We start from the raw sequence: 27,914 nt of genomic DNA on the forward strand, positions 1-27,914 counted from the left end.
TCAGGTAATCAGGCAAGCTGAAGCGATACCAGGGCACTTTAGTTTCCCTTGTCTTAAAAGAACCTTTGGATTTTTTTGCCTATAGTTATAAGTGCACACATATTATCTGCTCTGCACGTGTCCTAGAGTGTTAAGTCAACCATTGGAGAAAATATATCAATGGAAAAAAGTCAAGTAAAAATCTGAGGCATTGGTCCTGGATATTAAGTGTATGTCTAAGCACACATCTTTTGACCAGGTCTTCAAATGTTGGGGATCTATGTACTAAAATTAGAGAAAATGCCAAGTCAGAAAACCCAAACAACCACACATTGAATTATTGGAATAGTTTGTATTGTAAGAGACCTTTAAATGTGACCTTAGCACAACTCCCCTGCAAAAGTAGGGACATCTTCAACTACACCAAGATACAGTTGGCTATCTGAGCTGCAAGCACCAATTTATGTCCATTTTTTTCATCCACTAACACTGCCAAGTATTTCTTAGCAGGGCTGGTCTCAATCCTTCCGTCCTCCAGCCTATGTTGATACCAGGAGTTGCTCTGACACAGGTGCAGCACCTTGAGCTTGGCCTTGTGAACATCAAAAGGATCACATGAGCCCATTTCTCAAGCTTGTGCAGGTCCCTCTGGATGGCATCCCATGCATGTCAGCTGCATCACTGACACAGCACCTACCGTTCAAGAGAATATATAGTTTGTGTATCTTCACAAACACACTTTGAAAAAACAGCAGCAGAAAACTGGTATTACAGAGCAACAGGCAGCATTGTAAGCGGCATAGCAAAGAGAAATAAGAAATTATCATTTACAGCTTGGATGTAGCCACACTGTCTTTGAACTTACTCTTTGCCCTGTGCCACCTATGACATTTTCACATGGTTAAAATGCCTGTAGAGAAGTAGTTTTTAATACTACATGTGGTTAAGCTACAGAGTCCAAAAAGAAACAAATGGATTTATGGGAAGTAGGTCTATCTCAGGTTATTGATCCCAGTGGATGATGGGCAGTCACATCACTAAGGCACTGATAACTAAAGGCTAAGGGAAGATGGGTGAAGCTCTATATGCCTTTGTTAGTATTCTGTCCCTTCATGCTTGCTGCCAACCACTGTTAGAAATAAGATACTGTGTCTGAGTGATCTTCAGCTTTTCGCAGTGCCAATACCATGTTCATTTTCTTCTGAGTACTTAACAACTCATAGGACATCTTGCCAGGTACTGAATTCTGATATTTAAGTTATAGACTGAAACAGTACAAAGCAAACAAATTAATAAGCAGTGAAAACTTATGTTCCCATCACAAGATTGCCAAATTATCACCTGATATCTTGAATAGTGCTTTTAATCTTCAGCATACTTTACTTATTAGCTGGTGGAAGGGCAGCAAGTCTACGGAGGAAATTACCCTGAGCTTCAGAAAATAAGAATATGCTTCCCTTAGGGCAGCAACAGATTCGGGTTACCCTGACTATGCACTCTATAAATGGATATATTGAATGAAATAAGTTTGAATGTTTCAATAAAGTTGAATCACTAGTATTAATAAAAGCATAATTAAAGTTATATCAGCACCTCTGTTCTGAAATTGCATCTTAGCGGGTCAGTTTCAAAGGTGGATTTTGGACAGAAGTTTTTATTAAGTAAAAAAAAAATCTGTGCTAAGGATGGTTCTAGAGGTGCTCCAGAAGGTGTAGCTACATTCAGAGCTCTGGATTTCAGGCATCAGCCTCCTTCCCCCCACCTCCCTCTGGAAAAGCGTGGAACTCTCAGTGGTTAGAGAGTGAGGGAATGCGTTGGACCAGCCTCCCAATGAAGGCACTCTTCCATATATCTGCTGAAATGAATCTGACAGGTTTCTGCCTTCTTACACCTCTCTAAATGGCCACATTTAAAAATATACACGTACACAGTGCACATGAGAACATTTCACATTTGGCTTTTGCAATGTAATTGTTTTGCTTGCTCTGTTATGGTTTCTTGCAGCAGGTGTAGGAATGTTGAGACATATGGAAAACAAAAACAGCAAGGATGAGCTACCAGTCATCCTTGTAGGTTCCTCAGAGATAGGAGAACAAGATTAAAGACAACATCTACCAACTGGCAGAAGGATCCCATGGTGCACTAGTGTTTCTTCTTCCATTATCAGCTCCCACAGCCCACAGTGCTGTCATGCTGTGCCATGCTTGCTCAATTCTTCAAAGGAAGCAATTCCAGAAGAAATCCTACGATGACAGTCTGTAACTATATAATCTGTTGTGAAAGTTGCAAGATGATAACAATTAAAAGAAATTTAAGGCCCTTCACAGCCCAGTTTGGGTCTCTTCACCAAACAGTTAGGGAGGTTAAACTGACCTCTTATGAGCAGTCCAGCCTTAGAGATGGTACACAGAACAAACATTAGCAGACAAAGATTTAAACTCTTTATTAAGGGAAAACTTGGACATGGGGTGGAAAAACTAGTGATGATCTGCTTAGTCCTGGTTTAAAGCTTGGCACAGTACCCTGCACTGCACCCCCCCACGCTTACTAAATATCATCAGTTGCTCACCTCTGTCTGCCTGGGAGCCTCAGTGGAAACATGGATACCCTGGAACCAGCTTTAATCCCAGCCTGCCAGCCTGTGGCTGTGGACCAGCACAAGCACAGTATCAGCTCCAGGGAGTCTCTTGGGGGGCAGAAAACACCCACAGCTCTGACATCTGCCCTGCTCGGCTGCTGCCGCCCCTGAGGTGGACACATGTGGAGCAATGCCTCTTGCTGAGACAGCTGGCCAGAGCTTTTCTGCAGCACTCCCTGCTCCTCCTCCCCTGCTCTGTGCAGCAGCCAAACCAAGCAGTGCTGCTGAGAGGCTTGGAGGTGATGGGATGTGTGCAAGTGGCTGTGGCGGTGCCGAGAGCAAGGTGGGTCCCTGCCCGTGGGCTTAGCCAGGCTCTCTGTCGGGATTTGCAGCCCCAGCCTCTGGCCTCTTCTCAAGACCTCAGCCACCTTGTTCAAAACCGGCTTAAGTACGTCTGCACTGCATCATGCTGCCAGCTGCACTCACCATCCCAAACACACCGCAGGCACTCTTGGCTCCAGAGATAACCCACTGCCTGTGGTCATGCACAGAAAACTCTGGTTTTCCAAGGCGTTGACTCAAGCCTTCAGGCAGGCATTAGGATCACTTACAGAAGTATACAGAATACTTTGTTTCAGCGCTCAATGGTCTGTTTGTGTGTTTACCAACTGGAGGGGGGTGCAGCACGCAATTTTGCCAAAGCAAAAAGGTGTTCCAAGAAGAGCAGCAGCAGCTGTAAGCATGCTCTGGGAATTAAATAATGGCATCTTATAAAACTTCACAAATTGAGCCAATAAGTGTGCAATAAGTCAGTTTTGAAATTACTGTCTTATATCAAGTTTCTCTAATAAAAGTCAAATTTGTGCTTAGAAAAGCTTAAAGCCCATATGTAGGAAAACTTTACAACTCTAATGGGAGCCATGATAGAGCAGCATGTTAGTAAATACATGTGTAAGCAGCACAGTACAAAGAGAAAAGTAGCAATATGTTAATTATCTCCCTCCTGTATTATTTTTAGTTGTCACTGTGGATGCAACTGCAGTGAAACACACGCATGTTCTGACAGCTGCTCTGTTCCACAAGGATTAAAACAGCAGGAAGACTGGCAATGTGAAAGAGAGAAAACAGAGACTTTTCTTCTATAAGAATTCGGTAAGTGTCCATTTAGAGATAGAAATAACCTTTTTATGTTCTTAGTGATTGATCCAGAGGCAAGTTTTTTTTAAAGGAGATATATGGGCTGGAAAAGAAAGCTGTCTCATGCTGGAGAACTAATCCATAAATAGGTTCCTTACTAACTGCCATAGGTTCTCACTTAGCTTGGATGTGTTGCAAACAGTCGTGCTAGCATTGACAGAGGGGTAGTCTTTCACATCCCGAAGACCTCTGGCAGGCTCACCCAGCAAGCTTGGAGCCAGCCTGGAATCGAGGTCTCCACCAGACGAAAGGTGAGCAAAGCTGCTGCTGCTTTGCAGGTGTGAGATTTGGACACTGTGCAGAAGATCTGTCCCGCTGCTGGAAAAGTTCCAGCCATTCCATATGGAGCACTGCTGAGTAATGACAACTCATCCACTGGCTAACTGCAGTTCCCAAGTGGGCAAACTTTCCATGGCCTGAAATAGAAGTGAGCAAACTTTTTTTGAAATTTTTGTTTGAATTATTCCTTAGCCACAGTACAAGGCAGCACCATTCTATGCTGTCTGAATGAGGTAATCACAACTCTATTGGTTGAGGTATAATAATGAAAGTTCATCTGAAAGGATCTAGGCAAGCCCTTTGATGCCCTCTCATTTGAGCTTTTAGACGAAAAAAAAATCTAATAGAGCACTGAGATAAAGGACACTGTAGGCCTTTTTAACTGGAAGACCATACCCTCAAATAGAAACAGTGGAAAGACAAAGAACTGAGCAGTTTACAAGGTAGTTTCATATGCTGAGTTAATCCAGCAAATTATGGGATAAATAGATCCCATCACCCATGCAGTCATCCCTACATCCACCAAACCTCATCAATCTATCACAGGGTAGAATCACTTCTCACCTAGAAGACATTAGAACACAATGAGGCAAATAAACAGAAATACTTCCCAAAAGCAGTGCACAACTAAACTGGAATTGTTGCATAAAAAGAGTTACAGAGTACTAACTCCAAAAAGACATTCAGGGATACAAGCCTTAACAAGTCCAGAGTTAATAACCTAAATTCTACACTAGGATGAGTCGTTAAGATATAGCTTCATCTTTTCCTAGTTTATGAATCCAACGCAGCCTACTGGATTTTGTGATTTTGGTTCATAGGTGATTGACCCATGCATCACACTGCATAAGTACCAATCCTAATATTTTTATGTAGATAGTGTCTAGAATCTGGGCATTACAATGCCTAATTTTTTTAAGGAACTGCACTTGGACTTAATGTAGGGAATCTGGTCACCAATTTATGGTTTTAAAACAAACATTTTTAAACAAAATAATTTTTGTTTAATCATTTTGAGTTAATAGACAAAGCCATTTCAAAGATTTCCTTTGTCTTTGAGGTTAAAAAAAAAAGGTAGCTTATGTAACTTTTCCTTATCACTAGGTCTTCTTAAGACGTACTTTCATGCTTTTAGAAATTGACAAATTATATCCTCTTCCTGTGATATGGTGACTAAAACTGTATAAACAAGTGTTTCAGATAGTAACGTGTAAACGACAGATCAGGTCCTCCCACTCTGCAAATATAACAGGACCCCAACATTTCCTGGGCCACAGTGAGGAGGTAAGCAAAGTAACTCCTCAAATATGCAGAAGGTCTGGACTTGGGGGGCCAGAAAAAATCACTTTGCCTGTTATATTCCACACAACTTTGGTCATCACAAGAGTATGCAAGTGTGGAAGTCTCTTTCCTGAGCACAGTGCCTGTCATATATGGCCCATTGTCTGGACGAGAGTTGAGGATGTGACAGTGCTTTATTTGGTTGTTGGGCTCTTCCTTTGCTTTGCTTTTGGGTACAACAGGGAGCTTGGACGTGTTGGAAAGACACTTACCCTCATCTTCAGTCAGGTGCAGGCCATCCTCTGTTCTTGTATTGGTAATTCCACAGGCATGGAAGGTCCCTGCCTCAGCAAATCTTCAGGGTGAAGACCAACAGCCATCCATGGTCTTTCCTCCCCAACTTCTGGCAAGTCCTCTGGAAAACCTGAGCTCAGGTCCTGCCTGTTTTTCGAAGGCAAGAATCGGCACCTTGAAACTAATTCATAGTTCAGGGGGAAAACTTTTGTCTGCACACCCTTAAGATGGGAGGGCTCCCTACAGCTCCTTGGACCAGGTTTTGGGAAGCTTAATCTCACATAAAATCCTCTGCTTAGGGTTTCCTGTCGTGGGCTGTAGACCTCTGGGCATCCGAGACAATACAAAAACACTTGGTTTTGGAGGCAAACAAAATTTACTGACCCTAGGCCTGTAGGTTTTCCATTCCTAAAGGTGTGGGATTGGTTTTGATGCTTTATTCTATAGCATGACCAAGACTGGCAGGAAATGTCCTGGATGACAGCAAATTGCAGAACAAGCTGCTGCAACCAGCTTCAGCTAAAAGCTCTTGAATTTCAGTGGGACTTTTCAGCTCTAGCACTCTGTATCCAGCTGCTGCTCTTCCATTTTGGCTGCAATACAGCAGCAGAAAGCTGCAGCCTCCACTAGGTGCAATAAGAGGAGCATCTAGGGATATTTTTTTCCAATGTAGTGAGAAGGGTTAAAATAAATAAGAATCCCAAAATCCAGTACTTGAAATAGCAACCCTTGACCATACCTTTGCAAATTTTAATCTATGACATTGCAAATTTTTCACTCATTCTCTTGATTTTTTGTATGCATATACAATGTGAAATGAAAGAAGACTCTGGAGCAAATAGCAGAGTTTGGTTTTGTGCAATAATTCACACAAATCCGTGAAATTGTAGTAGAATTTTATTTGCATTCTGTTACAAAAATAAATACACAATTTTCAAAAATATTTTTATTTTCCCATAAAATATTATACCATCTATTCCTACCTTTAGAAGCTGTTTTGCCTTTGAGATGCTAAGGCTCCACGCATGTGTAACCAAGAGGTTTTTTCCTAGAATGTCACAACAAGCTCTGTTCCTAAAATGGAAAATATCACTGTCTCCATATTTCATGATTTTCTGGGGAATATGAAGTGAGTTCTTTTATGGACTAGGACAGAGGGGCATTGGAACAGCATGTGCAGGAAGTCACAGTGCAACCACTGGGGATCTGGTGAAATGCAAAAAACCTCACATTTTTACTTACAGTGCTATCTGGGAAGCAATTTCCCAATAATATAAGAAGATATATGGATAGTCTGACCTATTTTTTTGTAGAGACTCACTGCAGCTGAGTATTTCCTGTACTGACCTGGATCCAATATCATAGAACCTAATAAATCAGTTAATATTTCAGGTAACTAAAATATTAAAAGATGCCTTAAAGATTTAAAATTTTTCCACACATCATACTCCAGCTTAACAAACAAAGGTAATGTGAAACATGTAAAAAGTCCTCTCCTTTATTAATTTTTCATTCTTTTTTTTTTCTTTTTCCTTGAAAGCTATCCAACTAAGCAAGGAAGCCATGGCCTTAGAAAGTGCTTTACTCTTTACCAGAGTGTTCAGAGACAATGTGTGTGGCACATTTAAGTGATACATAATCCCCAGTTCTTTCTCTCAGTCTCTAAGGAATAAAGACATAATCCCTTTTTGTGGTAAGAACTATTCGTCAGAATACAGATTTCATCTATACAAAGTATCTAATGTTGCTCCAGTTATTAAACATCCTGTTAGGTTCTTATCTGTCCCCAAATATATGATTTTGTCCTGTGATTTGACTCAAATGTGAACTCAAAAGAGTTCAAATTTTCATTTGTGTCACACAGGCTCTATGATGACCCCTCGGTTTTTCTATGTGTGGTGACTTTGTATAAGCACCTAGGAATAAATACACTCGGATTAGAACAAACTAATTTCACTTTGTTAGGCTTTACTGACCATGATGTAACTGCACAGACATCACACTGCTTAGCCCAGAAGCATTTAAAAAAAAAAAAAAAAAAAAAAAGCCTTCTTATTGTTTTCCTAAAACAAAAGGATCCCAGTTCCATAGAGCCAAGGATTTTGTAATAATCCAGCCCCTACATTTCTTGGAAGTTCAAGAAACAGTTAATTCAACACAATCTCTCAGAAAAAGCCTAGTAGCAGAAGAGCGTTTGTTGAAGGCTTTTTGCTTTATTCTGGGTTTTAGTTAATTTTATACATGACAACTAGGTCATAATTCATTCTAGCCCATTTACAAGCCAAGAATTCTAGGATTTGTATAATTCTATTGTAAAATAGCCAATTTCATGCAGAGCATACAAACATTCAGAATTGCAACTGTCAGGAGACCAAATTTGCCAACGGTCAAATGGAATTAAATTCAAAAACATTTCAGTCACTGTCTTTTATATTAGGTAAGCACAGCACAAAACAAAAATTTTACCCAAAAAATGGTTGTGGCACCAAAATAATATTTTGTCATTGATCCATAGATATTAATTCATCCTCAAGTCCTTAAAACTCATTTTCATTTTTCATGAAACTCTGATGGAGGCTTCTATGCTTTCCAGGCTTTCATGACTCTCCTAGCCCTGCAGAGAAACAGGGAAATGAAAAGCCCTTAGTATAGCCATAGCTAACAGCATAGTTACAGATTTTATGTTTTGGCTGATTTTTTTTCTATTTATAAATATCCTATGAACACACTGTAATTTGTCTGCTTATTTCTTTAATGTAAAATAATATAATTTTCAGGTTGCAGACTAGATACAGAATATTCACTGCAAGTATCAAACAAAATCCATCTAAGATTTGAGCTAAGATTTCAGGTCATCACTGACAAAGCAGTAGATTAAGACCTAACTGTGTTTCCATGAAATTTAACTATATCATATCATTATGTTTATGGATCTACCCAGTGTTAGAAGACAAGTAGTTAAGCTTTCAGCTGGATCAAGGAACTCGTCACATGAGGAACATCAAAATGCTCTCTGGCTTTTTTTTTTACTTTAGAATAACAAATAAAAGGAGTTTCTATTGCATTCATTTGTGCTGTTGCATTTTTTAATAAATTCAGACTTGACAGCATAAGGTTTATAAACACATCAGGTTTATGAAGGCACAGCTTATGAACACACTTTGCTTTAAAAAGTCACTTATATATTAGGAAATCCTTAAAAATGCTAATTGTTCACAGTGACATTACATAAAATATTTTTATGTTTCCTAATTAAAATAGGATGTTTCATTTCAAAATATCCTTCTATTTCTTTTATATAAAAAAAAGGCTAAGAAGTCCACAGATCGATAATAATTTCTAACGTTTTAGGATTTTGACTGTGCTATCCACCAAAACTATCTGAATGGTTTAGGTTTGGGATAACTTCATCCCCATCCTGTCACTCCATCCCTGCCACTGAAGTCCAAACAAATCATCTGTTCTGAAAGACAAGACAGTCACAATCATCAGTCTGAAATTAAGTGGAATTTCAGCCTACCTCAATGTCACTAGCAGGGTAGGTGATGCCCATGGGATGGTGGTGGCACCTTCCCATTAGAATGCAGCCCCCTCAGCACATGGCTTGGGGCAGGAACCCCTTCAGCCACTCAAGTATTATTCTGTTGCCACAGGTGAGTCAGAGCCTGAAGACTCCCTGGGGCAGAATTGCCACTTCATACCAACCTTGTTCTGAATCTGGCCAAGTCAAGCAGCTGCAACCCTGCATCACTCATTTGGCAGGCAGGTCAATCCTACAATTTGCTTAGCACATATAGCAGTCCATTAATCAAACTTTGATGCATGTGAAGTCCTCAAATTCAATGGGAATACTGCAGTGATTGGGAGATTTTGGTTTCAAGGATCCCATCCTTCCTGGTACTGGTCCATTCCCAGTATGTGGGAATTTTGCCATTGAATTCCACTGGTGCTGGAGGGGACTCCAAAGTCAGGTCAATTCTGTAACAACATGGAGGAAAACATGCATTTAACCACACCACCTGTGGTTTAACCCAGCACTGATGTTCTGCTACAGAAAGGTTTAGTGCATGCAAAATCTGCATTTTCACTTTGCAATGTCACTATTACAGTCTTTGCAAGTGTCTGCTTGGATCCACTATGAAAGTGGGGTAAAACTGAAACTAATTGAATTAAAGGTGTTCCATGTCTGCATTGGTTTAAAATGACTTTTTCTCCTAACTCCTCACAAGATGCATCTTCCTGGCTAATCCTGTGAATCCAGGGAACAAAAAGCCACTTCACACAGTCTGTTTCAACTGTATAATGAAATATCCAGAAGAATTAGTTTGAGCAAATGCTTGGATTTGGCGTTGTTTGAAGGCAGGGCAAGTTAATAATGCCACTGGTGAAGACAATCCAAGGAATTTGAGATAAACAGGAGGTGAAAGGACTCTGATTTAATGGATAGCTGATATTACACCTTGGTTTTCTTTCTAAAAATCTGCATTTACAGCGACTGTCAACAGCAATGGATACAGCAGACTTAAGCTTCCTTATATCCACCAGACAATCCTGCTCATTCCCAACCATCACATATTCTTTGACTTGCAGCTACTTTTCAAAGCCTGCTGCTACACGAGTGCCGACCTACCTCAATTTCAGTGCATGTGGCTGCTGCTGTTCCGTGAGCACTGAGAGCTGGCTGGAGGCTCTACTGTGGAGCAGAAAAAAAGGTCACTACTGAAACAGCTTTCCAACTACAGGCCCTGTCTGCAGGGGCAGATACATCTTCTCACACACACTCTGCATCCCTCTGTGATCAGGGGGCTCCAGGAGGAGCAGCTGGGTCTACCTCTACCTAGAAAAAGAAAAAATGTGCAGGTACATCCCTATAGATAGAAGAGATGGGTCAAGGAAAGGGAAATGAAAATGGACTGGGAGAGAAACCATGCTGTTTACAAGGGTCTGGAAGCCAGTTTGGGTGATTTTTTCCTCTGGTTTAAAAATGCCTTTTCGAAAAGAATGCATATAAGCCATTTGGGAAAATTATAGCATTTAAAGGAAGTGATTAAAAGAAAAGAATATAAAGGCAAAGCCACACAATGACTCCAGGCAAAGAAGCACATATTTATCAATGTTGCTTTATTTGCAGAAAAAAAACAATGCAATATTGGTCATTTTCTCCCTGCTGAAGACCACAAAAATATTAATTGAAAAACTTACTTGACAAAAAACTCCGGCTATTATTTAGTCAGCTGTAGTTACAGCCTAATTTATGTTCGTTTCCATTCTCATTGTTATGAGAGTTTCCCTCAGGAGCTAACAGTGTGAGATAGTACAAAAATGTTTTTATTTATTTTATTTTATTGCCTACACCCAGATGCTTAATAATTGTACTAGGTTTTTTTCAACATGACAAGAGGAACATGCTGAGTGAGAATTTTAACGGCAAAATTATTTAAGAAACAAAAAAATCATGTTTTCCCCAACTCCAACTTCTTGGACACCATCAAATAACTGAGTAGAAAAACATAGCCAGAAAGAAGTATTTGTGACCTCGACAGTGCATTAACTGGCTTTAATTAGATGACAAAGTACCAGAATACAGCTGTCTACAGCAAATCTTCCAGATCATCAAGCTGAGGGTACCTCCAAGTCATAAAACTGACTGAGCCCCCATATAGCAGGCCCTGAGATCCCCATTTCAAAGCATCCCTACAACTTCCTCTTTTCACATACATGCAAGGCACACATGTAGTTTTTAAAAGCCCCAGAAGAGTAACCACAGTGAGAAACAAAAAATACGACAAAGTCCATGGGTGTTTGGGGCCGCTGGAGTATTTCTTCCTTTTATTTTTTTTTTTGCTTTTCCCTTCTGTTTTTATCCTCCTTCTGGCAGCAGCCCTTTCTTGCTCTCGACTCTTAACTATGCTACCTTTCCTGCCACGCCCGAAACGTCCCAGCACATCCTCACACATCTCTGTACATCCCTGTACATCCCTGTACATTCCCACACATCCTGTGGCAGCCAGCAAATACTGAGCAGCTGGCCATGGCCTGCCTACCCAAAAGGGAGTAGCTGAAATATTCCCCCCAGGGTTTCCCTTCAGCATCGCCATCAGGAAACTTACTGCTGACAAAGGCTCTGTGCTGGCCCCAGGAATCAAACAGTGGCCCAAGAGCAGGGGCTCTCCCTGTAGCCGAAACAAACACAATTTATTGTAATCCCTTGCTGCCTCCTGTGCTTATACAGTACAGACCTTCTTGGGTTACAAGACACTTTGAAGATCTCACCTTCTCCCATTACTTGTCTTTTATATAAAATGTCCACAGATGTGAGTCTGCTGGTGTGTCAGAGGGCTGCGGTTAATAATTTATAAAGCAATACTTCCTATCAGGCACATTGTTTAACACAGGGCTGCATGGCAGCCCTACCTTGCTGCAGGAGCACCCTCTGCTGACTCCCACGAGGGGCCGCAGCCCCGAGGCGAGTGGTGGCCACCATGGGCACCTTGCTGGGGGACAGCCCCCGGCTGCAGGGACACTGCATCTCAGCTTCTCTGTTAAAAGCCTTGCTCTGCAGCAAATAGCAAAGCTTAATGTCGCAGCAAAGATCAGATGGAAAGGACTCAAGTGTGAATACGCTGACCTGTTACCCACAGAAACGCCTTTCTCGTGGAGCATCCCCTGCAGACAGCCCAGCATCTTCTGTGTGCACGCTCCAGCAATCACACTGAAAAGGCTCCCCGGAGCCAAAGGCACAAGGAAATGGTCTAGACAGACACAACTGAAAACAGGCCATTGTGTGTGATACTGTATTCCCAATTCACCCCAGGTAGCACAGGAGAGGATGTGGGCCATGTCAGATAACTCTGTGTAGGTGGGACTGATGCTCTGGGCCAGCAGTCCCAGACTGAGAAGAGTCTCCCTAGGAGTGTGCACTGGGTGGATCTTCAATGCCCTTCATGACTGTGACAGCTCTGGAGCTGCAAATGGCAGCAATAATGGTGAGAACAGTCAAACAGCATCTTCCTGCAGGGATGTGTGGACTAGAACCTCATAAATAAACAATGTGGTGTAGCAGTGGTGGCTCAGTAAAGAACCATTGTGTAGCTCAAGAGAGCTGGTGGCAAGTGCTTGTCCTTCCTGCTCTTACATCTATCTCTATGAACAGTAAGTCTATTTACTATTTCACTTTAAAAAATATTTTTTTACATACTAAACACTTTCTAAGTGCTTGCTAATTGGTGAGCTAATGGCTATATACCTCACCTGGAATCCTTAAGAGATTTTAAACTGATGATTAATTTAATTTCAAATTTTTTTTAATTTTTAAGTGGTATAAATATTACAGAAAGGCTTTCTGGGGTACTGTGCAATTTCAGTTTTCTTTCAATTTTGCTTACGTCTTAGGACATTTTTCTACCACAGAAATGATTACAAACACAAAATATTAATGGCTATCTAGGCATACCCTTACTGATCTGAGGAAGAGTTTGTCTGTTGAAATCTTGTCTGCTTTTTCAGACTGGCGTAATGAAAGATATTTCACTCCCTTACAAACCTTGATCAAAATGTTGAAAATATTATTACCAGCAGTCCTTCATTATTCAGATTAGAAGGGCAGAGGCATGTTCTCATTTAGTTAGAAACCAAACTGACCTCCTCCTGCCTGAAACATTTGTCTACTTATCTCCAAGCTGTGGTACAGGAGCCCGTCTTTGTGCCAGCAGAAACCACGAACAGTTGCTTGACACCCTTCATGGTAGGATGGAGGCTAAGGCTTCAGAACCCTGGCTAGGCTGTCCCTCCCTCCACATGGCTGCTTGTGAGCCCCAGATTGCCCTTTCCTGCTGTCCTTATGCTGGGGATGCAGCTGGTTGATGCAGAGTAGGAAGCGTGGCTGGGAAGCCTTGGCAAGTGGTGTGTCACTTGAAAGCTGCTGTGCTGTCCCACACTGTCACTCCACATGCAAGCCCCTGACTAAGGGCTGCTGCACAACCAGGAACACCTGCAGGGACTGCTGTTACCAAATTTCATTACTCGGCTTTCTCAGATTATCATACGACAGGGGAACGGCTTCCAAGTGAAAGGGGGTAGGTTTAGATCAGGCATTAGGGGGAAATTCTTTACAGTTAGGATGGTGAGGCACTGGGACGGGTTGCCCACAGAAGTTGTGGTTGCCCCAGCCCTGGAAGGGTTACAGGCCAGACTCAGTGGAGCTTTGAGTAACCTGGTCTAGTGGAAGGTGTCCCTGCCCATTGTAAGTGGGGTGGAACTAGATAATCTTTAAGGTCTCTTCCAGCCCCAAATAGTCTATGATTGTATGGTAGAATTTGTCCAGGTGATCTTTTGTTTACAGGGCAGGGATACAGGAAGATTTGTGGCAAATGCTGAATTCTTTCCCACTCACTCATCCAGGGAAAACCAATACCTTCATAGAGGAGAGACTTGAGCCACAAGTAAGCCAAGACCAAGCACTATAAGAAATACTGTGCATGTTGCACTGCATGGAGAGGCAATTTATTGATCCCTGCTTCAGTGTATCAAGATATTTTATATTTTAAAGAGGGTGGAAAGCATACAGACAACTTACTTCTGCCAAAAAGTACCTGTTAAGAGGCCTTGAGGTATACTTACTTGGAAAAATATTCTGGTTAATCCAGCTTTCAGATTTTAATTCCAATTCTGTTAGTGCATCAAAACCATACACACCATCTCTCACCCACATTTATTGTGAACAGCCAATCATCAGGTAGGGACAAAGGCCTGTTTTAAATACACACTGCTTCACTAGAACTTGTTACAAAGCAGCACCTAACAAACTCTCTGAGTCACTCAGACCAGCATCCACAGAAAATGAGGCTCTCTGACAGAACGACCCCCTTGCGACAGCACTAAGAGGATTTGTTCTGAAGGTCTTTTATTTAGGAAGAGCAGCAAAATGTTAAGAAGTGCCAAGATTTTTCTTTTGCATATAAATCCCCTCACTTTTTTTTTTATTTCAGGGGTCATGCACCGCTGAGGTATGTGGTAAGGAAATAGCATCTTGAACTTGCCTTATACTGAAAAATGAAACAGTTCTTCAATATTCCATGGAGAAGAGGGTGTGCATCATTTCTTGAGAATAAGCCCTTTGTGTCTCTATTATTTTTACAATGCACTTTAATGATCTGAAAGCATGTGTGTGCCTTCTTAAATCATCACATACAAAACTACAATTTGACTGTAAAATATATCAAGAATCTTATAGAGGAAGTTACGCCATGTGTGGAGGGGTTTTTTCTCCTTTTCAAAGATAGGATGAGTTTTGTCTATATTACAAGGACGAGCTCCAAAAATGGAAAAAAAAAAAAAAAAACAAACCTAAAGTGGGAAGATGGTTGGTTTGGGGGTTTTTTTTAAAGAATAAATCCTAGCTCTAGACATCAGTGTTAGAAAAGTCACCCCTACCAGATGGCTAATACAGACAAGGGAAAATAGCCAACTTGATTTCAAATGTGAGAGTGATTTTTAAAATGAATGATAGAAACTACTTCAGATTCATTATTTTAAGCAGGGAAACTCATGTGTTTAGCTTATGGGTCTGGTTTGAATAAAAGTTTGTCTTTCTTGAATAGAAATCATATGTGATTCAGGCAGTGGCCTGGACCATTTGCTAATACTAATTGTTGAGGGTTGAAAGTAGGGTAGAAGATTGTTAAAGTCTTCCCTGGCAGTAACTTGATCTATGGAAATGTACTTTACAGGAACTGTGATGAGGTTTACAGCTGGCAAAAGCTTGTGATAGGATGGCCACGACTTTACATCTCCCTTTTAATAATGGAATAAAAGCTCACATGACACAAGTTTGGTAGGTAAAGGATGGCAAGGATTGTATAAACTGAAACAGGAATATATATTTTTATAAATATTTCATATCCTGAAAGATACTTGATGATGTGGCTACTTTGAAATAATATTATCACAATATGCTGAAGTAAAGCTGGCAACTTAGAAAACCACCAACTGAGGCCAGATGGGCTGCTGAAGTTCTCACGTGAAACCTTGGCAGAGAAAAAAAAACAAGTATGAGATTTTAATCACATCAGTTTGCCCTTGCCCAGTCTCAACAGAAACCTGGTCAGTTGGTAAACACTCCATTTGCTGATAAGGAAGAGCTCTAACCTTAGCTAAAAAGACAAAATGCGATTATTCCACCTAATTTACATGTTAGCACCGATACCCTGGTAAATTTCAGAGTGAAACCTTATCTTCTGTTTCTGAAATGCCAGTGTTGGACTATATACAAGCTTCAGCCATAGCCCATAGTGCAGCTTTGCTATTCACGTTCACATCCAAGCTTGCTGGAGCTTATTGCTGTGTGAAACACCTAGGGCATGATTCAGCTGCCCAAAAGTAGGTTTTGGTGCCCTTCAAATGCCCTTCTGTGTCTGAGACATCCCCAGTGGGTTGGCAGACAGGGTGCACAAGCCATGCTCTTCATGTCCCTGCCTCCCCTTCCAGAGCAGCACCCAGGGAGGCACACACAAACAGAGGAGCATCACAAGCAGGGTCAGACACCAAAGGCTGAAGCACTGAATCAAATCCTCTACATCTGTGGTGTAAACCTGCTAAGTCCCTATGGAATCAGGCATTACAGCAATCCACCCATAACAGAATTGTGGCTGCAGGGCAGAAAGGATTTGGGGGTTTGATGCCCAGGTGGAATGCCTCGGCTCCTCACTCATGGGGAGCAAGAAAAGTTTGGTCCCAGTCAAAGGGATGAGTGGCTTTTGGTCAGTGTTTATACCAACAGCACGTCATTTGTGAGCTTGTCCAGAAGAATTTCAGCCTGCAGTTCCAGTCAGAGAATCACACACTTATTTTCATTGCACATCCAATCCATATCCCTGTGTTTCCTGAAGCTTTGTCATGCTCGGGCAGACAGAAACTATTCTTTTCACTAATATTTGTATTGTTTCACATCTGGTTCGTAATAATTCTCATGCTATTGTCAATGGAGTTGCTCTGCCATTTCCTTTCATGATGTGCTTGATGGCTGCTCTGGAAAACAGTTTATTTACAGGTTCAAGAAGATGCCGTTGGGTGTATTTTCCATTTGGCAAACTACAAAAGTAACATTTACAGTTATAAACACCTGCATAGACTAACACATATGTTGTATAACTTTCTTCACGCAGAGGCATAAATGTCATGTAAACAGCTTTCCACAAATCAAAATGAACACAGAAAAAACCCAAGACTCTTAGGGAAATAAAAAACACAGAACTGCAAGTTTTTCAAAACTTTTCACTTCCATTCCTTCCCAATCCTAGTCATGGTTACTTCAGATTTTCTGCACTGACTCTCTTTTGAAAGTAGTGAATATTGTGTACTCATTTTGTATTCTATAGAAAAACCCCTAACTTTCAAAGACACTGATTTTTAATTTATTTTTTTTTTAACAGTGATGGCTGTGAAAATACTCTGTGTTGTGTCCTGCTCTGTATGGTCCTACAAGAAGTTTCCAGTGTGCTCTTCTTTGGAGGAAGCTGAGCTCCTCGGTTGAGTTGTGTCCACATCTAAGTGTGGCACTAAGTTCTTTCACATTTTGCTGGTTCTCACCTGAACATCCTCTGGCATTCTTAGGCAGAACAGTGTCCTTGCCCCAAAACACAGCTAATCAGTTTTCAGACCTATTGTTCAGTTGGAGAGCAGATATGAATGTAGCTGGATATGTAATGGTCACTTTTGAATAAAGACTGCAGCATCCCTGACTATGGCGTTTCCAGAAGATTGTAACAAACTCACAGTTGCCCACAGCAAAAAGGCCTGAGAGAAAACTCAGCTCTTACACTTGTAAACCTGACATTAGTGACTGAAATCAACTTCTTGTCTGCATATCTCTCAAAAAGGATGGAGATGACTGTGGAATAGACCTTTCCTGCTCTGATTCAAAGACCAACATCTCAATTATTTTCCTGGCCCTCACATTCCCATAGGAACACATCTTTTTTCTTCCTGTTCATTGTATGTCCTTCAGACCTCTTCCATTGACATCCCCAAGCTGGCACAAAAAGTTAAAATACCCGTACACCTCTGCCTGTGGAGGGTGAGGTGCTACCCTGTAGAACTCTCCTGCCTCTGTTCCTGCACACTTCTAGGAGGTGCAAAGCTACTCCAGTGGTGTGGAGAAACAGATCAAAGGACTAGCAATTTATAGGCGTTCATCATGGACAAGGCTGCAGCATGGACCTCTGTGCAGGGTCTTGGAAAGAACTGATTTAACTTAACTGGTCTCCAGAATTGCCAAGATTATAGAAAAGACCACTGAGACCCCTGAAAAAGAACAAGATAGAATGAGCCACCTGAGCCCCACACTTCCTAAGCCAGGCCTCTGAGAGTTTCTGCACATGTCAACCTTTCACAGGCAGTTGGGTACAAATGCTGAGCAAGGAATGCAGGCCTTTGCCAGGAGTATGCTTCAGAGAACAGCGTGGACAAAGGCTAAGAAAAGCTTTCACAAACAGCACAGAAAACAAGAATTAGTGAAATTCCTTCCCCAGCTGTAATTCACATGTGTTTTAAGCACTATTAACACAGACAAAAACAAATTTTCAGACAGTTTCTGTAATAGCAAAAGAGGTTGCTCTTGTAACAGGTTATGACTCAATGTTTCATTTTCTTTCATGCACTATAACTTACATCCAGCCATCTTTTAGCTGGCTCTGTCAACAGGTCCTGATTCCCTTTTAAGCCTCAAGCCCTGGCACTCATAACTAAAGCAGTGAGACCAAGTCTTTAAACTTATCCACCAAATGTGTTGGCTTTGAGAGCTTCCTCCAGAATTATGTCAACCCTCCACTTATCACCTATCTTCCTACCTCCTGCAAGTGCCCCCATTCACCACACTTTGTATACAGCCTGGGACTTTCAGAGATCATCATGTAACATGTTAAAGCCATTCTAATCTGCTGCTTCACACATAACCCTCAATTACAGCTTGTGATTCCAACCATCAGGCTTCATAATCTTTGTAGCATATTAGCCAAACTTTAAAAAAAAAAAAAAAAAGTATTTTCATTCTATCTTATCCACATGTGCAAATATTACCTCATCCATTCTTGAGCTGGCTCCAGAGATTAACTCAAAGTTGACATGATAGATGTCTAATTTAAAAAATAGTCTGTTTCCTGGCAGTTGATTTTGTTGTCAGTTTTGTTTTAAACTTCAACTTTGGGTGTGACATTGCTACCAGAATTTCATATTTTTAAATACCATTTCACTCTCAAAGACTGAAGCCAAGGATGATGTCATGTGTGCTAGTACCTTAGCACATATCTGCAGTGGGAGCTTAAAGATTAAAAAGAAAATTTTCCTTCCAAAAACAAGAGCAGGACACATAGGAAAAAGATTTTTGTAGGAAAGCAACATGACACTATTTAACCTTCTGATTAGGTAAAGCATTACATGAGTCTTTTAATTGAGGGAACATCACTTAAGCAGTTTACTAGGCAGGAAGTGGCTACTGCTGCCTGTGGAAAGCAGGCTGCAAGAGGTTTGACTTCCTTTTGAAGTGAATAGAAAGAGTTTTATTGAGCTCAGTGGAGGTACTCTGCATTTGTACTAACGCAATTCCAAGTACAATTTGACCCATGGGGATGAAGGACACTGGCTAAATGAAAAAATAGCATGAATCCTTTGTTTATGTTACAGAAAAGCTCTTATTGTACGCAATATTACTAAGAAATAAAATCTCCTTTGCAGTGAAACAGTTTGTTCTTCCTAATCCAGTATTATTGTTACGCATGTGTTAAATCATAGGATACACATGGTTGTAAAAGCTGATTTATTAACTAACTAAAAATCAGAGGCATCCACCCAAGCGCCACCCAGCATCTGCTGGGACTAATGTCCCTCAAAAACGTCCCATATGTCAAGAAGGGTATAGGTTCAGAAAAACACTAATCCCAGCTTGTCAAAAGGAGCAAAAGAAAAACAGGTTTAGCTTTATAGACTACAGTATTTTGTTTGTTTTCATTAAACACTCTTACTGATTTTAAACATCTGTATTTGTTAACTTGTCTAGCTCTTTCAAACTTAAGAGCACAAACAGTGCCATATGTGCTCACTGCTGGCATTTCTGTTCCCCATCTTAACGTTTGTCTCTAGAGACAGGCTTATCTCTGACAACTCAGTAAACATGGCTCATGATGAAATCTGAACTATACAAGGTAGTCTGCTGCCTAGAGAAGGCAGGGGGGACACGTGGAAATCTCTCTCTTAAGCCTTGCAGCACCCCTGTGGCAACATTGGCTCAGCTGAAGCAGGGCTGACAGACGGGGACTGCGTGTGGCCGGCTCTGTTGTCGCTGGTCGTTAACTTTCCCATCGCTTGCGTTTGCTGCTCGGAGCCTGCACAAGCAGGTGGAAAGGTAAACTCCAGTGACTCGCACATCCCACTGCTCTATTATCATATAAGCTGGTTTAAAATGAAAGCAGTAGCTCCCCACAGCAACTTTGCTGGCTTCAACTCACAGCTGGTCAAGAAGACGTGGTTTGGCTTCAGTATATTAGTACTGCCACAGAAGAGAAATAGAGTGCACTTCTGAGCTCTTTCATCTAACAGAAGGGGTCTCAGAAGTTGGAAGGCTCAAGTCAAACACATTTAAGTGCTTAATTAGATGGTTTTTAATCAAAAGAAGTAATCATTATTACTGATCAGAAGCAGTTACTAGGGAAAGCAATGTCTTTATGGCTGCTTTTCCAGAGGGCAAGTCATGGTCACACACGTTACCCGTCCCAGTACCACAGGCATTTCCAATGGACAGGAGATCAGACCTATCTATTCTGGGAACCCACCAAGCTGTAAATACATAACTGACACTCCCCAGAAGTGTAGGGAAATGACAGTCATGCTTCTTCTTTCACTATGGGATCAACAGAGAAAACAAACCCCTAATTTCTGCTCATTTTTGGCAATTTGAACAGCCTGCTTAGAAAAAAAGGACACGTTTAAGGCATTTCCCATAGACTGCCCTCGTTTTTAATATTCAGACCACTTTTTGCAACCATTAATCTAATTTTAGGCTGATCTCTTTTCCAAAATATTTTGACTTAAATATTTTTTCTCCTATGATCAGCTTGTCATATCTAATTTCAATTTCTAATGTATGCCCCCCTTGCAGACATGTAATCTTGGAACCTGGCCTGGAATTATCCAACGTAATTCTTGGCAGAAAATTTTCAGCAGCATGGAAATGGGCACCTCTTTAGAAATGATTCTTAGCTTCTTTTCTTAAGTAGTTTGCCCCTTTACATAGAGTCCATAGATACTGACATTAAACATTTGTCTATATTTAGAATTAGGGGAACTTGTGTACCTTTTGTCCTCAACACCTGTCCCCTTGCATTCAAGATCTGTATTTAATATTATGTCTTTGCTAAACTGCGAGACACACCTTACAGAGACACAAGCCTATGTTCACCTCTTCCACTTCATTCTCTGTGATCCAGGGGACCCCTCACTCCTTGAGACAGGAGGGCACCTATACATGAGAGCATGTGTGTGCACATGTGCATGTTCATGGGTGCACACTCACTCCTTAAAGACATGCAGTAACTCTGCTTGCCCCTCTCCAGCAGATGACACTGGAAACACTGATCCTACATAAAGGCTGGGGAAGCAGCGGTGCAGAGAGAGGGTGGAAAGCATGTGTACATGCATTTCTTCAAAGGAAAAGAGGAATGGTTAGTGGAAAATATATATAAATATATATATAGGGTTTTTAAATGGAAAACAAGAGAGGAAAAATAAAGGAATGGAAAAGTTTACTTGTCAAAGGCAGAGGACACAAAGTAGGTTTGTGAAAATGGAACTGGGGACAGCTTCTGGGGTTCACATGCAAATGTTCACATATGTTGGAGTAAGGGAGGAGCATGCTGCAAATACAGAAAAACCTCTCCTGATCATCTCTGGATGTGAACCTAACAGCAGCTGGATGAAGCAACTAACAGAAGATGAGGTCAGGCAAGAGATATGATACAGTCTTGGATAGGAGAATGCTTCCCAAAGACAGGAATCCAGTGTTAGGAGAGGTGCTTTACAGTCCTTCAGAAGTCCAGTAAACAATCTGTCAGAAACACTGAATGTCATCACTACTCCTGGAGACTTTCTGAAGCCTCATTCAACATTTCACTAACAAAAGTGTCCAAAATTGTCTCTTCTACCCTTGTACTTCACTACAGGAGGCACCAGAAACATGAGCTGATCAGAGAATGCATAGTTTCATGTACATGTAGTCGATATCTTTTTCTTGTTCCTCTTTTTCCTGCAGTATCCCTTTCACTCCATTCTTCATTTTCCCCCCGTGACAGTGAACTTTTGGCACATCAGTAAGAATGTGTATGTTAATCTGATTAGACTCAAAGTCCCCTAAGGAGGAAAAACAGCACCTGATGAGATTATCAAAAGTTTCTAGGCAATGAAATATCTCAAGAAACCTGCCTTTACTCTCCTGAATGTGGACTGTGGCTTGTATAAATTTCTGAAATAAGGGGAGGTGTCTGAGAATGCTACTGCAAAGAAAATACACAGGGCAATCTAAATCATATCATTTTTCTGAATTTGCACCTCTTTCCAAGCCCAGCTATTGGGTGGGTTTTATTGTTCATTACATTTTGAACTTGACACTGTGAAGATCAAACAAGCAGCCAGTCATCAATTAACTTTCCAGAGCAAATACTTCAATATTCACAACACATATGCATTGCAGGCATAAAGGGGGCTGGTGAGGGGTGGTGGTATGGGGGATTTTGGGGGGTGTGTGCACATGTAGAACGAACCAGGGAAATGGGCTGCTCAGTTGACACACAAGTTTCCAAACATGTGGATTATACACTCTTCTACTTCTTTTCCCCACATCTTTCATTCTAAATGCAGGCAGATACACATACACACACATGTGCTGACCTTTGATATAAAATTGGGCCTGGCCCTTGCTGTGAATATAATTTTCTTCTGCTCAGTGGCTCTTTTAAATGCTCTTCTGTAAATGGTCTGAGGGGGCCACCAGGTAAGGGAATTTTGGCCCACCATGTTTTAAACCTCATCACACATTAGAGCCAGAAGCAGCAATAGCTTCTCATTGTAAATTGTGCCTGTTATTGTAATTTATCAGGATCAAACAGTTGCTGGCAGCCCTTTCCATAATATCCAGTTTCAGTGTCTATATCAGCATCGAGCAAAATCAAACATGGCTTGCGAACAGAGGTTTAGCGATAAATAAATCACTCAGGGAGCTTTAAAGAAACAACTCTTCACACACACCAATGTTATGGTACTTGTCTTTATTTCTCTTCCAGCTTTCCTTTCTTTTCTTTTCTTTTTCTTTTTTTTTTTTTTTTTTTTTTAATTTGATTCACAGTGTTCAGATGACATATGTTTTGCCTTATTCAGCCATTTGGAGTACAGGTGCATGACTGTGTTTTTGATGGAGTGTTGCTATTCTGGAGTGCTCCATCCAAAACACAATCCCACACATGTAATCCAAACTGCAGAAGATGAGTCAACCATCTTCCCTTTTCCATGATAATTAGACTTTTTTTTTCATTCAAAGTTACATAGTTATTAGTTGCAGATGCTATGCTTGAACAATATTGTTGAATCTTAAAAGGCTTTCACACCATCCTATTTTATCCCTCAGAGTGGGGGAAATGAACAAAAAGTCCAAGCTTATCCAACTTTAAATTAAATCACTTCAAATATTATTACACTGCGAGACAATTGTGACACCTAAATACCTTTAGTATGCATGTAAAAATCGTAGCCTAATATTTAATTAAATATATGCAGCAGCTTGCCAGGGAAGGTTTGTCGTCATTAAGGGATTTGTGGAACAGCAGCTTCCAGTCTTACTAATCCAGGCAGGCCATACATCTAAGTGTCTTTTCTTTGAAAACATTTCAGTTTCTTATCACATTAAGAAAATTACCATTCCCAGAAGCCTGAAATAACAAAGGAATCTCAGTAGGTTTTAAATCCTTAAGCTAGGTATTATTTTCCAGACAAATGCTTGCAAAAGGCTGTTTTCACAGGTCTTAATATACACTGTCTGAACCTTGGGACTTCTAGTGTTTATTTCTGGTACCTTAGGAGCTAATAGGTGATTAGTGGGGTAGATATGGAGAGAAAGAGAAGACACAGAAGAACAGGTGTCATAGTCCTTTGAGGCTAAGCTTTAAGGACTATTTTAGTCCTGTGACAAGCCGATCTCTTGGTGGCATTTTTGGTACTAGGTGGGTGGTAGACAGACACCAAAGTTTCCACTGCTGGAAATCTCTAAGTAATGACAGGTCATATCCCTAAAGCACTGTTTATAGGGAAAAAAAATAAATGAATCTGCCTGTCATTGAATTCCAGAGCAGTGAGGTTTTCTATTCCACAGTACCTATCTGTCTGGCTCTTGTTTCACATACACAGAACATCAATTTAGATTATCTTTTTTTTCCAGGTAAGGAAAAATTAAACCAAAAAAGAGGAGACACTGACTTCAGAAAGGTTGCTTCACCTGATGCAGAATGAAACCTCCTTATGCCAGCGCTAGAGTGTTGTGCTAGAAACGTGCTCAAGGTGAGGAACCTGCACCTACCTGAAATGCCCCTGAGCAGAGCTGGGGATGTGGCTGCAGAGAAGGATACCTCAGATTCCCATGACTTCCTCATCCCTCATCTCTGTACTCACAGCATCTGTACAAACAGCATGGGATTGGGCCTTCTGTCTCCACAAGTGAGAAGATGACGAGTGAGACAGCTATATTAAACTGACAAAACATGTAAACTTGCTTCTCACAGAGAACAGACTTGTAATAGTGACCCTGTCCCCCTCATCAATACTGGTTAACACATCCCAGGATTTTTGTTATTACATGTGAACCCAGTTTTGAGGGGGTCATTACTTCAGTGGCCAAAGACAAAAAGGGATATCCATGTCCACTTTAACTATCTTTTTTCCATTCATCACAGGAAAAAGTCTTCCTATACATTCACCTGGGCAGTCCACAGACCATCTGGTGGAGTATAACTTGTATAGGCAACAAGTCCTGGCAAGAATCTGATTTTGCCTCATCAAGGCTTTTAAGATCTGATGCTCAATTCCCTGTGCAGGAATGTAAGACCAAACCTCACAGAGAGATTTGAAAGAAAATTAAAAACTGTGAAGCAGTATATTTTCTGATGAAATTACAATGAGAAAAAACTTGAGGAGAAAGGTAATAGGGATAAATTTCACATTTCAGCTCTCCTGCCCAAATGTACAACTGTAACTACCTTTAGCCTGATGAAAAATACCACTTAGTTCACAGGCATACACACATGAACACTCCTCAGCCTGGCAGGGGGGCTGAACCTCCAGAACAGTGCAAACTGGTGTTGGAATAGCATTAGTTATCACACCTGGATGCATCTCCTGTTCTAAACCACGTCTGTCCCATGGGAGATACACCTGGAGTTACCTGAGGAATGCCACAGTTACACAAAGAGAAAGAGCAGTTTGGAGGGACTTTTCTCATATGCCTCCAAGATGAGGAACAAGCACCACATTCCTCAGCTGCAGGACAAGTTTGGGGCACAAATCTCTCTTTCGATCTCTTCCAACTCAAAATAAGCATCCTACACTGAATGAAGGGAAGCACAATCCTTGGCCGAGTGGGTGTTTCAAGTTTCCACCCCTTCAATAACAGATCATCTTTTAATCAAGTCCCCCAAAAAACTGAATACCTCTCAGTTGCACTAAACACAAGTTTGATTCTTTTTCTGGACAGTAAGATAAAATGTGATGTCATGACTAGCTGTATTTTAGGGGAGAAATCTCCTGTGTCCACCCCTAAGCTACCTAATTTTCTGAGGAAAACTCTGAAAATTGCAAATCTGTCCCTTAAGATCTTATACCGTTTCTGTACCAACAAATGTAATTGCACTTGCCACACTGTACTTTTTCAGATACTTATCTGAAAAGAAACGATGTTCCCCTAAATCAGCTTTTTAATATAAACACACATGCATGCGCTGTTTATTATACTTTAGGGGATTTAAAAAAAAAAAAGAAAAAAAGAAAAGAAAAAAGTGGAGCGCAGAGAAAGTCCTTCAAACTGCATTTGGAGAGTGACCTAAGATGTGGGAAAGTTGTCTATTGCTTATGTTATTTTTTCACCCACTTTTGAGTGCTTTGAGGCTACATTTCCCCTGAGTTATGACAGATATTGCCACCCACCTTAGTTCTTCCTGCCTCTGCCCTAACAGAACCTCTTTGTTGTTTTATCTAATCAGATTCAGAGGCCCTGCTAGAGTTGGCTCTTTCAGACTGTTCAAAGCGGTTACATTTCTTATTTCCCAGGCTTCAGAAGAACTAAAAATAACCAAGTGAAAATCTGAAATGCAAAGCTAACATTCCTGCCAGTGTTAAGCAGATATGTTATCAGGATCAACGAAAGATATTACAGATCTGAAAAATTTTAATAAATAAGAATACTTAGTTTTTCTCTGTAGAATTTTCTGAGTTTGATCTTTCCTAAGCCACCAAGAAATTTCTATAAAAATATTTACCTTACCTTCTGAACAGAACACATGCAGTCTGTTTTCACACAAAGAGAAAACTTATTACAAAACTTTCTATATGCAAAAGAAGAATATCCAAGGCAGATGAGAGTTTGCAGTTCAAATGATTTCAGGTGGAAGTGACCCAAGGAGTTTCTCCAGTCCCACAGAGTAGGAATTGTAAGCATGCTGCCTGATGCCGAAAACTGAGAATTTTCACTGGCAAAGAAAGATCTATAGTAGGCACAGGGCAGCATCATAAGAGTAAATCAAAAGTGCTACAGTTAGCCAAACCAGCCATGTTTGTGTCTATCTTTGCATAATAATTTTCCCAGGATTTCTCAAAAGCAATAGAAGGGCTCTTGCTCCACTAGCTGGATTATGCAGTGGAACAATGTTTTCCAACAAGTTCATAGAGAATCAGGCAATGAAAGAAAAAGCAGTGTTAAATGTTGGCAAATGCACTTTAATCTGAGAGAGTGATAAGCACCTTTAATTATCAACTGCAAACAATCACCCTCTTGAAAGAATTTTTAATTGCTTACAGTTGCTGGCGATAGGAGAGTTTCCTCTATGATGGTGAAGGATTTATTCCTGCAGCCAGTAGTTACAGCAACTTTGCACTCTTCCAGAGAAACGGAGAACTTGGCAGTACAGGCACAACATTAAGGCAATTAAACATTTACACAAATAAGCCAGAGGGAGGATCCATTTTCAAAAAGCATGAGAAACAGTGCATGTCTGCTAACTTCCAGAAAACGGGAAATGGCCAGCAACAGCCTCCGAACTCCAAACTGCGGCTCCCTTCAAGGGATGCAAAAAGAAAAAAGATTTGTGACCAGTCTGAGTCTCTGGAATAATTTGAAACATGACATAGAATTTAGTTCTCAGCCCATGGAGAAAATTCATGATGGAAAAAATCCATACGGTGAGACGCTGAGTTCAGGCTACTGTAACTGAATCAACCAAAAATCCAACCCCTGGGATCTGAGGACTTGTTATCAGTGACAAAACAAAATGAGACCTGCAGCGAACCAAAAGTGAAAGTATTAAAATTGCTCTTTTAAACTACAATTATAGTTATGTGAACTATTTCATAACTAGTCCTAATTTGACTACCATTTTCTCATGGAATACAGTTCCACACGATTATTTTTGTTTTCTGTGCACTTTCTAGTTATGGAAGGCTTTTCTTTTTTACGATGTGCATACTGGAAAGAGTTTTTATTGCATCGTCACTTAAGGAAGTCTCATCACAGTGAGTATACACAGAGAATGCAATTTTAACTTCTTAGTCCACCACTGTTTGTTTGCTTTTGATTCAGTAGGAAACTGTTAACCCTTAAAAAAACATAACCAAGAATATAGTGAAATATTTATTATCATAATCTCGTATTTCACATATTTGCAAGTTCAGTACTGAAATACTATCTGATGCAATGCTTCACCCAAAGTGAATGTGGCAGAGGTTTTTGGTTTTTATTTGATATCTTTTTGTCCACTGACTTTTATGGACGATACAAAACTGAAATTAGACAACAGAATAGAAGTGTGGCTATTTTATTCCTTTTAATTTTGCCATTAATCTTTGGAAATTACTATAATAATCCATGAAGCCTCATATTTTTGCTGTTTAGCAAGAAAAACATATGTATTATGTGTACACATGCCACATATTTAAATGAGACGCCAATGACTACAGCAGCAAAATCTGGTTTCAGAGAAGTCAACAAAGGCTTCCCACCCATGTCAGC

General features: G+C 40.6%; 1 long non-coding RNA gene across 1 annotated transcript; it reads right to left on the bottom strand.

Annotated features, from left to right (window-relative positions):
* Positions 1–6,566: 6,566 nt before the first annotated feature.
* Positions 6,567–27,270, bottom strand: LOC148224444 (uncharacterized). The gene is made up of 3 exons (XR_015802898.1): positions 26,706–27,270; positions 9,314–9,586; positions 6,567–8,222 (listed from the first exon to the last, which is right to left on the bottom strand). It is a non-coding gene; the product is annotated as an uncharacterized LOC148224444 (long non-coding RNA).
* Between the last annotated feature and the right edge of the window lie 644 nt (positions 27,271–27,914).

The sequence above is a fragment of the Sturnus vulgaris genome, chromosome 3, assembly GCF_052056855.1.
Source record: "Sturnus vulgaris isolate bStuVul1 chromosome 3, bStuVul1.hap1, whole genome shotgun sequence".
Classification (NCBI taxonomy): domain Eukaryota; kingdom Metazoa; phylum Chordata; class Aves; order Passeriformes; family Sturnidae; genus Sturnus; species Sturnus vulgaris.